General features: G+C 38.0%; 1 protein-coding gene across 8 annotated transcripts in view; it reads left to right on the top strand.

Moving 5' to 3' along the window:
• MAPK10 (mitogen-activated protein kinase 10) overlaps positions 1 to 12183 on the top strand; it is a 204295-nt gene that overhangs the window by 89201 nt on the left and 102911 nt on the right. The window lies entirely within an intron of this gene.

Genomic DNA, 12183 nt, shown 5'->3' with positions numbered 1-12183 from the left:
ATGCAGGGAACATTGATTTTCTTTATTGGTGGTAGACATTGAACAGACATTCTCATGGGGAAAAAAACCCAAAATACAAAACTATTTACTCTTTCTGTTGTTTTGTGGAAGAAAGAGTTCTTTTTTAGAATTTTTATTTTAACTTTTTTTTTGTCTACCGGTTCACTGAGAACTTGACACTTCTCAGTATGAGAACACTAATAATTTGTTTACCTCATTTTTCACTGTATTTGTAGTTTATGGCTGTGTTTTGGTGTTACAGGCTATAAGTTTGGCTGACAGGTGCCAAACCAAGTGCCTGATATGAAAGCAGCAGCTGGGGAAATCTTGCTTCTGGTGACCTTCAGCTTGTTAAACCATTTGGGTTAGTGAGTTGGGAACTGGCAGTGAATTTGTGCAGGCTCATGGGGTGAGGAGAAGTGAGACCAAGCCATGCAGCTCCAAACAACACCTGAAAGGTCCCTCGTTGTTTTCTCAGTAAAAACACTTACCTGTCTTCTTAATCATTGCAGCAAAAGTAGGAGTCAGTATCATTAACAGAAATAATAATAGCACAATAATAAAGGATTAGAAAGTAAAATATAATGATCCATTGTTGAATCAACCAAATAATATTTTCAGCTTTCTAGTTGCCATTGCCATTGTCTGTTTCATGTGTTTGTTCTTTATTGTTGTACAACTTATTGCCATTTTGGATAAACAGGTCTGTGGGGTACGGATCCTGTCTTTTTGGTTGTGATTGGTCTGCAAAGAACTGCTCAAAGAGCATTTGCCACAAAAAGCTGTACCTGCTTTCAGCTGCAATGGAGCAGTATTTGATCTTCCCTGCTGAAGCATTTAAGACTTGATCTGAAAGCTGTGGAAGTGTGTGTTGCTGTGCCATGGCAATAGCTTATGTCTTGTTCAACTGTTGGGTTGTGTTGTATTCTTAATAATAAATTCAGTGAAAGATGCAGCCTAGTTATCCAGCCAAATAACAGATTTTGTTGATGAAATACGTAAAGGTAAAGCCACAGGTAGCTTTAAATGGGAAACTGAATGTCTTGTAGATGATAGAGTGTAGCATTATAACCATTCCTAGAAATCGGAACATCAGCAATATGGGTGATGAATGTGTTCTGCAATAGTTCATTTCTGGCTGTCTCTTCTTAAAGTTGTTTAGGACCAGGCAGAGCCTCCAAAATGCTCTGGTAGTGGTGAGGTTAGAGCATCAACAGCTGATGCTCATAGTTTTTTCACTGAAGGTTGTCTGCTGTATGGATTATAGGTAGGTGACTACCATGGATGTGACTCCTACTTTACCTGTTGTCTTTGATTTTTGCAAAAGGATAGATGCATTTGCCCAAATAGCATTCTGCTCTGAGCAAGTCAGTGCTGTAGTGGTCTTCTCCTTGTAATCCAGACTGGCAACTGTGCCAAACTTCTTGGCAGTACTTCACAAAGATGGAGTTTATGTTTAAGGAAGATGATGCATTGTGAAAGCTGTCATGTTATGTTGTGCTGATGGAGGAGCCAACTGGAATTACTGAGACAGAACTCCCTTCAATCACTGTAACCTGTGATTTCTGAACTGAAAAGTGTTTTCTTCTAAAAGCTAGTGAAAATGCATTTTTAGGTACTTTGAGGAAAAGATGTTACAAATACTGTAAATATTACCCATCGAATATTTCATACACAGGGAACTTTGTCTAAATATGTCAGCTGTAAGAACACTCAGGACTTAATTTTTGTCCAGGAAGATAAACCCATGAAAAGAGATGTAAAAATAACCAACTAAGGTGCATGGTATCTAGGTCAACCAGTCAAATTTCTGACTGACCTGCCTTTTTTTACTGAATGCAACCCAAAATGAAATTCTTGGCTGAAGAAAACAGTCTAATTATAGCCTTATAGTTGGCAGCCTTGTTCTTCAGGCCTTCATTTCTACTGATTTCAGTTACACTAGTACATATTGAGAGGCCACATTCAAGTGGCACAGTTGAATGTGGTGGTAATGTTTGGTAGGCAATAGGTAGGTAGGTAACCAACACTAATTTCATGGTGTCTTGCCTGCCTGCAAGTTGGCCATTAAGTTGTGACCATTAGCTACCTGTTTTTAGCAGCAGCTTACAGTCAGTGAAGGAAGACAGAGGCTCACCAGGTGGCTTTGCCGTTGCTTTTGCTGCCTAGAGAAGTGTGCTGGCTGCTCCCACAGCAGTAGGACTCAAACTCAATCTATTCACTGTATCACAAGAGGAACAGTGAGTGCCAGAGTTGAATAACTTTGTCCTTTCCGCTATGGCGTTGTTTCTTTTCTCTGGTCATTAATTAGGACAATGGCCCAGTGCTGCAGCTTAGTCAGTAATGTCATACTGATTTATGTTAAAATGTTAATAACTAGAAGTTTCTAATTTATTTTGTCTAAAATGTGTTCGTTGGTCTTGGATATTACATAATATTTAAGTGATGATAGATTTCTCTTAAAATGACAAAATTTTCTCACGTTCCATTGTTTGGAAGGGAGAAGAGAGCTAGAGAAATAAGGATGTTTTAGATTAAAATTCACTTTATCAGTTAAGCAATTTTCAGTTTGATGTTTTAGGTTTGTTATGCAAAGTTCTTAATCGTATCCATCAGGGAATTAGAACACTCTAGACTAATTACTTTGCTGAATCTGAACTGGAAAACATCACTGAAAGCTATTAGGTTGGCACAGTAAATATGATGTCTTTATTGCAAACTAGAACACCATTTAATGAGATAATCCGAAGCCCAGTGAAATCAGTAGAAAGGTATCTGTTGACTGCAGTAACTCAGTACCAGACAAAGTGTCAACTACAGTAACTTTTTTGAGATTGCAGATGTGTTGTATAATCAGAAATGAAGTTACTGAACTGGCACAAAAATTATTGCTAAGGTTGAAACACCTATATCAATCATAGAAAGCTTCTCTGTTATGAGAGTAAGAAATCTTGTATTTTATATAAATAATGTAATCTAAAGACAAGATGTCACTGATATTCAGGGAATAGCTACCAACAAATGCTTGTCAGTATCTGTACAGGAGTATTTATCTTCCCTTTGTCCCACTGCTAGTTTATTCTTTCTGAGCATCAAGGCGTTTTGGGAGTCTCTCTAGGCTAAGGTTGTAAGTTTCTTGCCTTTTATCTAGTATTACCTGGCTCTTGTTTGTTTGAAAATTTAGTTTCACAGTGATGCATTTTGTATTTTCTTTACTAAGCATGTTAACCTGTAGTGTCTATGAAAACCTGAAGTAATTGTACGGCCTTCTCCTTTTGCCTGTCTTGAGAAGAGCTGGGGCCAGCCTCCTGCTTCTACTGATTCCCTTTGTATAGGTTCAGTTGCAATCAATTGCTCACCCATCCCATGATGTGTTTATCCAGCTGTGTGCTGGACATTTTATCCAGAAGAATACCATGAGAGACAGTATGAAAAACTTTACTGAAATCTGAAAAGATTACATCAACTGGCTTCCCCTGATCAGCTAGGCAGGTTACCTTGTTGTAAAAGGAAATCAGGTTTGATAAGCAGGACTTTCCTCTCATGAAGCCATGCTGGCTGTGAAGAATGACTGTGTTGTCCTTCAGGTGTTTTTCAATACCTCCCAGGATAATCTTCTCCATAACTTTACCAGGCACTGAAGTGAGACTGACAGGCCTGTAGTTTCCAGGGTTGTGCTTCTTGCCCTTCTTGAAAATCAGGACAACATTCGCCAGCTTCCAGCCAGCTGGGACCTTTTGGGATTGCCAGGACCAATCAAAAATCACCGAGAGAGATTTTGAGATGACATCAGCCAGCTCTTTGAGGATTCTGGGATGAATCCCATCAGGCCCCATAGATTTGTAGGGATCCAGCTGAAGCAGCCAGCCTTCTACCTCCTCTGCTTGACTTTCAACATTTTGAAATTGCCTGTTCCTGTGCCCTTAGGAGGTGATGTTTGAAAAGTGACCAGCACTGATGGGCCCCAGCACCTGCATCTCATTAAGTAATGGTTAATATTACAGCATTACTGTCCATTTTGGTTGACTAGACAGCTTCTTTAGGTATTGATAAGAGTAAAATTAAAACAATTATCTACTTCCCCCCCCCCATTTTCTTCTATGTCTAGCCATTGCAGATACTGTTTAATTTTCCAGATTTGTAGGTACGTTGCTACTTGTTGATTTTTTCCTTTGCCTCTTTTAATTATTTTTTTCTTTTACTATTTTTTGCTAGTTACTATCTTAATATATGTCTTTTCCTATTTTAAAACAGTTACCAATTATGTAATGCACATGAAGTGCAGAGAAAACCAAATTATTTTCAAGTATCTATAAACTTTAGGTGGACTGACTGTGTGATGTACACAAGTTCGCCTTCCTCTGAGACCTGAAGGCATTTGGATTTTGTGTCCAGGTCTGGTACAAAACAGAGATAAGAGCCAAGCTATCAAACCCTCTCCTTTTTTCAAAGGGAGTTGGCTCTCACGTCCCTATTAATCTGTCCCTAAACTTCACAATGTCCTCCAGTGTGACATATACAATTGTAGCACTGCCAGTGTGCAGACAGAATTTTAATGAAGGGGGTTGTTTTGTTTTGAAATTTTGATGGGCTCAAGTGCATCAAGAATGTGCATTTCTGACAGTACAAAGTGGTACAGGACAAAGACCCAGGCTTGCTCTCTGTCAGAGAGGTTTTAAAATATCTCGCCATTTGATGTAGAGGAAGAAAAGCTGTAGATTCATTTCTAGCATGAGTGGTCTAACAGTATGCAGAGAGAAGTAACTGTAAATCCATGAAAGGTATTAAAATAGCTATCCCTTTGAATTTGAGAAAAGTGTTAACTGAATTCTTTCTGTGTACCTTAATGAATTTGCAAATAGTGCCTTCGTAATACATTTATATATAGAAAGGTCATTGAGCCAATTACAATAGTTATTTTGGCCTGCCTACAGAACTCCTTATACTTGATTTTGCACAGTAGGTAAAGAAATGAGAATGTCTGACAAATATGGATACGTTTTTCAACTTACCATCTTCATGTTGTGGAGATCAATGGTCCTTTCTGAACTTTGCTTCAGGAAACAGTTGCATGTGAGTCCAAACTCTGAGGGTTGTGATTCTTAACCCTCCTAATCTGCAACTGGTGAAAACTGGGTATTGGACTTTCTTAGAAAGAAATCACTATCTCTTAACTCTTCATTCTGCAAACTCCTTGAAGCAGCACTGAACAGCATTTCACAAAAGATCAGTGAAATCAAACATGAGATTGTGTACATTTATCACAGTTACGTAAATCTGAGTAACTATACAAAGACACATGCTTGCAAGGAGTGCTGCATGTTAATGAATCCATAAACACCTAATAATTTGAGCTTTTCTTTACATGAATGATGCTTAGAATACACTAGACAAGTTGACATTTGATGAAGAAGCAAATTTGTTGTGGTTTCTTTACATGTGATTACTCTATCGGGTATATGTTGGTAAATTCAGTTACTTCCTAGAATATGGCACCATGTGCTCTGCTGTTTTATTTATAGGATTGTCTTCTATTTCTGTTTACGTTGCTTCCAGGTAATTGTTTGAGAAATGTAACCGTGCTTATTTTTTACTTAATTTTTTATTCCTTTGAAGAACCGGTAGTGTACACTCATTTTGCAGGCCTAGGGAATCCCAAATGTTACCTCACTGGCAAGAAGTGCTGCTGCTTTGTGCCTGTATGGGTTTGGGGAGTGACAAGTGATCAACACATGGACCCATATGAGCTGAAATCTTTTCAGATGAAGGATGTAAGGGGACTCTGGGTGCTGTGAGTAGAGAGAATATCTCTCTGTTTAGCAGAGAAACCTAATGGCCTGTGGGGTGGTATTTCTGAAAGCATTCCTCTGAGTTTCATTTATATACATTTTAACTATGTATGGTCTGAGCTTGCTATTTAGGCATTAGGCTGTGTGAATAACATATTTATAGTAAAGGGTGCAGATGCCAGAGTATGAACTTTTTTCATAGTACATGGTTAGTAGTTTTATTCTCTTTGTGAGTAGAGGGTGAGCAGGTGGGTGAAGTCTGTCAGAATGGTAGACATTGAGCTAGAGTTGACATGAAATGAGAAGTGCAGGGTATTGGCATGGTATTTCTGTGATCTACAGCCACATTCACGTTTATGATTAAATACTGCTCTGCATCAGGTGGCTTTATTCACTTGGGTCATTGTCTTTCTTGAAGAAGAAAGTATTTTCCAACATGAAGCTAAACAGAGGAGTAGTTTACCTATTCATAACTCATTTAGTTGTAAACAGAAATTAAGGAAGCTCAGTACGGTCAAGAATGCTTAAACAGATGTTTTCCTCCAAGATAAGACCATCACTGATTTGGCCATGCATGTTGTGAGGGGAAAATCCTGAAGGAACTGGAGAGAATTGCAACTTGTCCTAGGTTGTATACTTGTGACTTCTGACATTTATAGGATCTGTATAAATACAAGGAGGGATGCTCCTGAAGTGCAAAGACATGGTGGTCCATACTCAATGTGGTGTATCATTGGGACTGTGAATACAGCTGCAGCCACATAAGGAGAGGCTCATTAGTGAAGCAGAGTGAATTTTGGTATCAGAAAGGAAATGTGTTCCTTCTGCAGCTGATAATTGCTTACCTTGCAGACATGGGAGTATAGGAAAGCTTGGAAAGTTTCGTCACCTTCATGATTTATGCTGTCACAATGACATATCCTGACCTATAGGACTTCAGGCAGCTTGAATCCTTAAGCTATTTTACATTTTTAGATTATATATATTTTTTCTGAGACTTAGTAATTTGTACTTAGACCTTGGTTTCCTTGCTTCCCTCTGAAGCAGATAGGCAGTACCAAAAATAATTCTTTTTTTTTTCCTTTTTTTCCCCTCAGTTTTGATGAGATCCTTCAGTTCATCAGACCATTCTTGTCATAAGCACATGTAGAAATTCAAGATTTGATTTAAGTTTATTTAGAAAAAACCCAAACCAACAAGCAAAAAAGGTAATAAAATACATTCTTCAGAATTCAACCTCTCCACCTCAGGGCCCCTTATTTTATTACCTGGGTGAAGACCTACAGAGTAATTGAATTATTTTTAAAAGAAGGACTTGCCTGTCCAAAAGAACACCACATATTCTCAGCCCAAAGCCAGGGTGCATGATTGCCTCTTGGCATTCAAACCAGATACAATCTTTTCACGAGCTTTTACAACTCTATTTTTTACCCCATTTAAATCTTTTATTGGTTTATAAACGTGACTTACTGATGTTGTCAAGGATGTCTCCTAAACGTTTTGTCCAATCGTTATTCATAATAACTATTGCATAACCTTCACAACCAGGTACTTCATAGTTTCTGTAGGTCAGGGCAATTCAGCATGTTATCTGACACCCACTTTGTAGTAATTTCACTGGATGTAATGTTTGTGACAGAAAGAATTCCAGGTTCTACTGTGAAACTCTGCATAGTGATAATAGTACCTAACTGCTTCAAAATAGACTGGTTTAATCAGTGGATAAAATGCTAAAACGGTTCCAGTCTTCATGTTAAGTGGGTGCCATTCAGTGTTTCCTCAATGAGCAGCGACTGGGATTCATTAGAGGCAACTTTGTGCAGAGGGTTTACATTACTGTACAAGTGAGAGACAATAGGTTTGAATATGGCAGCATGGATTCATACCTATAATGTAATGAGGAAAATAAATCATAATTAAACAGCGAAACAATAATGAGCTTATTTCCCTCAGTGGTGTTAAAATTTTGCATATATACGTAGTTAAAATCTATGCGGTTGGTCCCACTGGTTTGTTTTCCACCCACATGCTTCAGCTGATGAGAAATATGTTGGCTAGCGAGGGATTCTTTTGTCTGTCTTGACATTCCAGTTTGAAATATTACTTCTGTTACTGTAGGCACTGGGGTTTTGTGCTCACAGAGCAATTGGATAATACTCACAGAGAAAGCTGATAAAGTCTCATCTTGGTGAAAGGTCCTGTCTAATCTCAGTAGAAAAAGGCAGTGTAAAGACAAACTCAACAAACTATTGAAATCATATTTATGAAAGGCAACCTATTTTCACACTGAACTTGTGGCTCAAATGAAGTGGACATGGGCTGCTCTTGGATGGGTATTTGAGCAACATGATCTAATGAGAGATGGTCTTGCCTACAGCAGGGGGGATGGACTAGATGATTTTTAGATGGTTGCTTCCAACCCAAACCATTCTAGGGTTCCATATTTCATGCTTAAATATTTGACATTCATTCTGATCATCTGGGTTTGGATCATTAGCAACTTGGATACTTGATTTGGGCCAGGATTTGGGAGGAGAATTGCCCAGAAAATGTACAAGTTGTATTCTAGTCAGTTGTTGCAACATCAACTGAAAAGTTGTCTAGAGAAACTGAGTTGTCAATTCTTATTACTGAAAGGTCTTTTCTTTGCACTTTTTCAGTGTTCTGTGTCATTCTGTCATATTCACATAAAAATAATGGCATTGTTACAAAGTGTCTCTCATATACTGGAGCAATTTCTGACAAATAAAATGTTCTCCAGTGAGCCAATGCCCTACAGGTACTGCTTTATATGTGCAATTTTTTTCAGATTAAGCCAAGAAAATTTCAGTAGCACATTGGCACACACATGTGCTTTGCTTCTATGTATTCATAAGAGCTACAGTAGACTTATACACTGACAAGGTTTTTAAAAACATTTGTTGTGCGGTGCTCATGGTCACAGTGGAGATTAGATATTGTCTATATTTTGGCTTTGCGCTACTCCAAGCTAACCCTTAGTCAATACTGCAGAATTTTATTTCAGTGGTAATTTATCTCAGCAGAATAATTGTCCATCCTGCTGGAATGCCTTTGCTTGGACTCTTAACTCTTGTATAGTGATTTATCCTTCATTAGCAGTGACTGATACCAGTCACCAATGAACCTGTTTTTCCTGCTGCTGAAGTAACTGGTAGAGTTTCCTTTAAATACTGATTTTAGAGGAAGGCATCTTTTCAAGACAAGAAATTATCTTGAATTTATGACTACAGGTTGGCACATGCCTAAATCTGCCTTTCATTTGCAAAGTGGATTTTTTTCTCTGTGTACTCATAAACCACGAGTTGAAGTCTCAAAAAATTACTGAGTCATTTTGTTTTTAAATGGAGAATATTTGTATGTTCTTTTTTAATCTTTTGAGGCTGTTGAGTTCTCTGTTCCTTTCTGCAACCGTGAGGGAGAGAAATGTCTTCTAATTAAAAGTTAAAATTCTTAATCTGAAGCTTTGAGAAAAACAACAAGTACCATTGGACTTTGTGATACCATAGAAAAACTTGTCAGCATTAGCAATAGTAGAGAAAAGTGAGCAAAAGCTGGTTGTGTTGGGCAGTGGCTCATGTTCTTTGGAGGATAGTACACAGCTGAAGTTGGAGGGGCTACCCTGTGCTATGGACTTGTGCAAATAAGTGAAACATTTCTTTTGCTGAGGATTATTTGTAATTGCAACAGAACTCTGCTTTTGTGCTGATGGTATTTGGCTTTAAAATTACCTTCCTATTAGAGCTTTGAAATTTGCTCAGGGAAGACTTGTGGCAAATTTTGTGGACTTGCAACGATCACATTCCTTTTCTCCTTTTTCCCTTCTCCTCTTCCAACTCAAAGTAGACTTCTTGCAAATTCGGTTTCCTTTCTGTCAGTGGTGACAGCTGCTTTGTGTTCAGCTGACTCTGCATATTTTTGAGAACTTCTACTTCAGGAATTGTCTCTTCCATTCCCAGGCATGGAAGTGCTTCCACTGTGGAGCTGGCGTAGTGTACGAGTCATTTTATTTTTATCCTCTTTGAAATGCAGCTGGGACTAGGCATGAATGCACTAGAAGGCCTTGGAAATGGAAACATCTTTCTGTGACTGGTTTAATGTGCCTTTCTGATTGAGAATTGGAGGCATCCATCTTGCTTTTTAAACATCCAATTCATTATTGCTGATGCTGTGTGTTTCATTCATACAACATCTCTTTCAACATATGGACTGATAAACTGCATTGTGCTTGGCAATAGGCTTTTATATCATGGTTGAATGTTGTTCAGGAGTGATTAACTATTGAACAGCACATGCTGGCTAGCCTAGAAAAAGATATGATGATCTTCTCTTAACCATTTAAGTATTGCAGATAAGTTCTGTCTACCAAAAAACTTAACACCACAAAATCCCAAACATTGCACAGTGTGCTTAGTGTTTCGCTTCCAAACGTCAGTTTGGCTGCCAATGCTGCCTGATTTTTTAAGTATGAAGCAATTCTACTATATAAGATACGCTTCATTTCTAAATTCATTGGAATATTAAAATTAGTCCTGAGCTGATGCCCTTTCTGAAATTCAGGAAAATCTTTTGACTGGTAGTATATGGCTGTTAATTTGGGGAAATGTACATTCTACTATAGGACAAAGGGATGCATGTCTCATGGAAGAGTGGGCTGTTTTGCGACTTACAGACTGGGTTGTTCTGCAATCATGTGGGAATAGTAACTCACAAATATGAATTTATTCTTCTTTCAGTGTATCTTTGAGTTTGGAACTTCTACTTAAAATAAACCATCAACATTTTAAATGAGCAGCTTTCAGATATTATTTGGATTATACAGAGGAAAAGGAGCTAGGATTATAATAATACACACTGTAAAAGAAAGAGAGGCAAATGATGATAAGATACAACTTCACGTTTCAAAAGACAGTGTCTGCTTTGGAGAGGGTAACTTCTCTTGAAGGAAAAGAATCCCCAGAGAAGTTAAGGGGAGAGTAGTTATTCTGAAACATGGCTCTGAATTAGTGAAATAGCTAAGTAACGAAATACAGGGACCCATTTTTAACAAAAGTGTTCTGCCTCTGAAGGAGAAGGGTGCTGTAAGCTGTTCCTCATTGTGACATGCTTCACTGCTACCTGAATGGCTTTCCTAAAGCTTGTGAGATGTTAATGCTTATTGTGAGGTGGGTAAGGAAACTCCTTGACTTAAATGAAACATTGAGCTCCTGTGGTCAGGTTGATTATGGTCTGTTTCGTCAGATTATGGTGTACAAATGCAGTGACTGTTTAAAATTATATTTGTCATGTGTAAAGCAACTGACTTGAGTATACTAAACATACAGTCTCTTCATTAACAGCTAAAACTCTCAAAGTTTTCTAGAGGGCATATACTGGTTCATCATAGAAGTGTACATAATCCTGATTAACCTTTCTACAGGCAATTAAATTGGTATATAAACTTTCTGTGAATTCTTTTATATCTTTGTAAGCCTAACTTTCTATTGAGTGGTGTTCCTCTGATGCTACAGATTTTATTCTTTGTAAACAGGAATTCTCCACTGAATGTAATGTAAATTGCAAGGGCATGTTCCGTTGTGAGGAACAAGTTATGAAAATATCTGTCAGAAATAATTACAGTTGATCCTGCTCTCGGGCAGGCATATAGATTGGATAATTTACTGGTGTCTTCTTCAGCAATGTTTTTTATAGCACTGTTACCAGGAATATCAGAATTTAACTCAAAGTAGTGGTAAAATCACTTGTAAGATAAAAAAGGGAAAGGTTATTGATCTTCTATTCTTGACTTTGCACAGTGGTTTGTGACATGGGCTTCCTTGTCCATGGCTGTATAGAAAGCAGAGTATGATCATAGAAACTGGTTTGAAGATGTAGAGGCTCTTGAATGTACAAATCCTTCTGTGTTTTTCATTGTCATCTAAGGGTGTCTTAAAGGCCTCTAACAGCAGCTTGTTCCTTTTAAAGTTTGTCTTAAATCAGATGTGGCATACAAGCCTTTGTAGAAGGCCAAGGACATGTGGGGGTAAATGTGCCATATGATGGTCTGAAGTGCATATTTTACCAAGTTGTGTGTGAAAGTGGCATTTAAACATCCTGTAGAATAAGTTAATGGAAGAAGTTGCAAGGCTGTTGGTCGCCATTGTCTTCTGTTCTCTAGATTATAAGACCTGCTGCATTTGTCCAGGACAAATGCAAAGCAAAAGAGAAAGATGTAAATGTGCAGTTGGCAGGACCAGGAAAAGGTAAACAGCTCTTGTAATTGGTAGAAATTGAAGTGTCAGTATTATTCTTAGAGTGAACAACAACACATCTTTCTAATATATCCCTTCCTCACCTATATGGAGCTGCTAAGTTTTATCATTTGCTTCTCTTGAAT

The sequence above is a fragment of the Manacus vitellinus genome, unplaced genomic scaffold (genome assembly GCF_001715985.3).
Source record: "Manacus vitellinus isolate BGI_N305 unplaced genomic scaffold, ASM171598v3 scaffold_0_pilon, whole genome shotgun sequence".
NCBI lineage: Eukaryota > Metazoa > Chordata > Aves > Passeriformes > Pipridae > Manacus > Manacus vitellinus.
The sequence above is the reverse complement of the archived record's forward strand: the minus strand, read 5'-3'. Positions and strand labels throughout refer to the sequence as shown.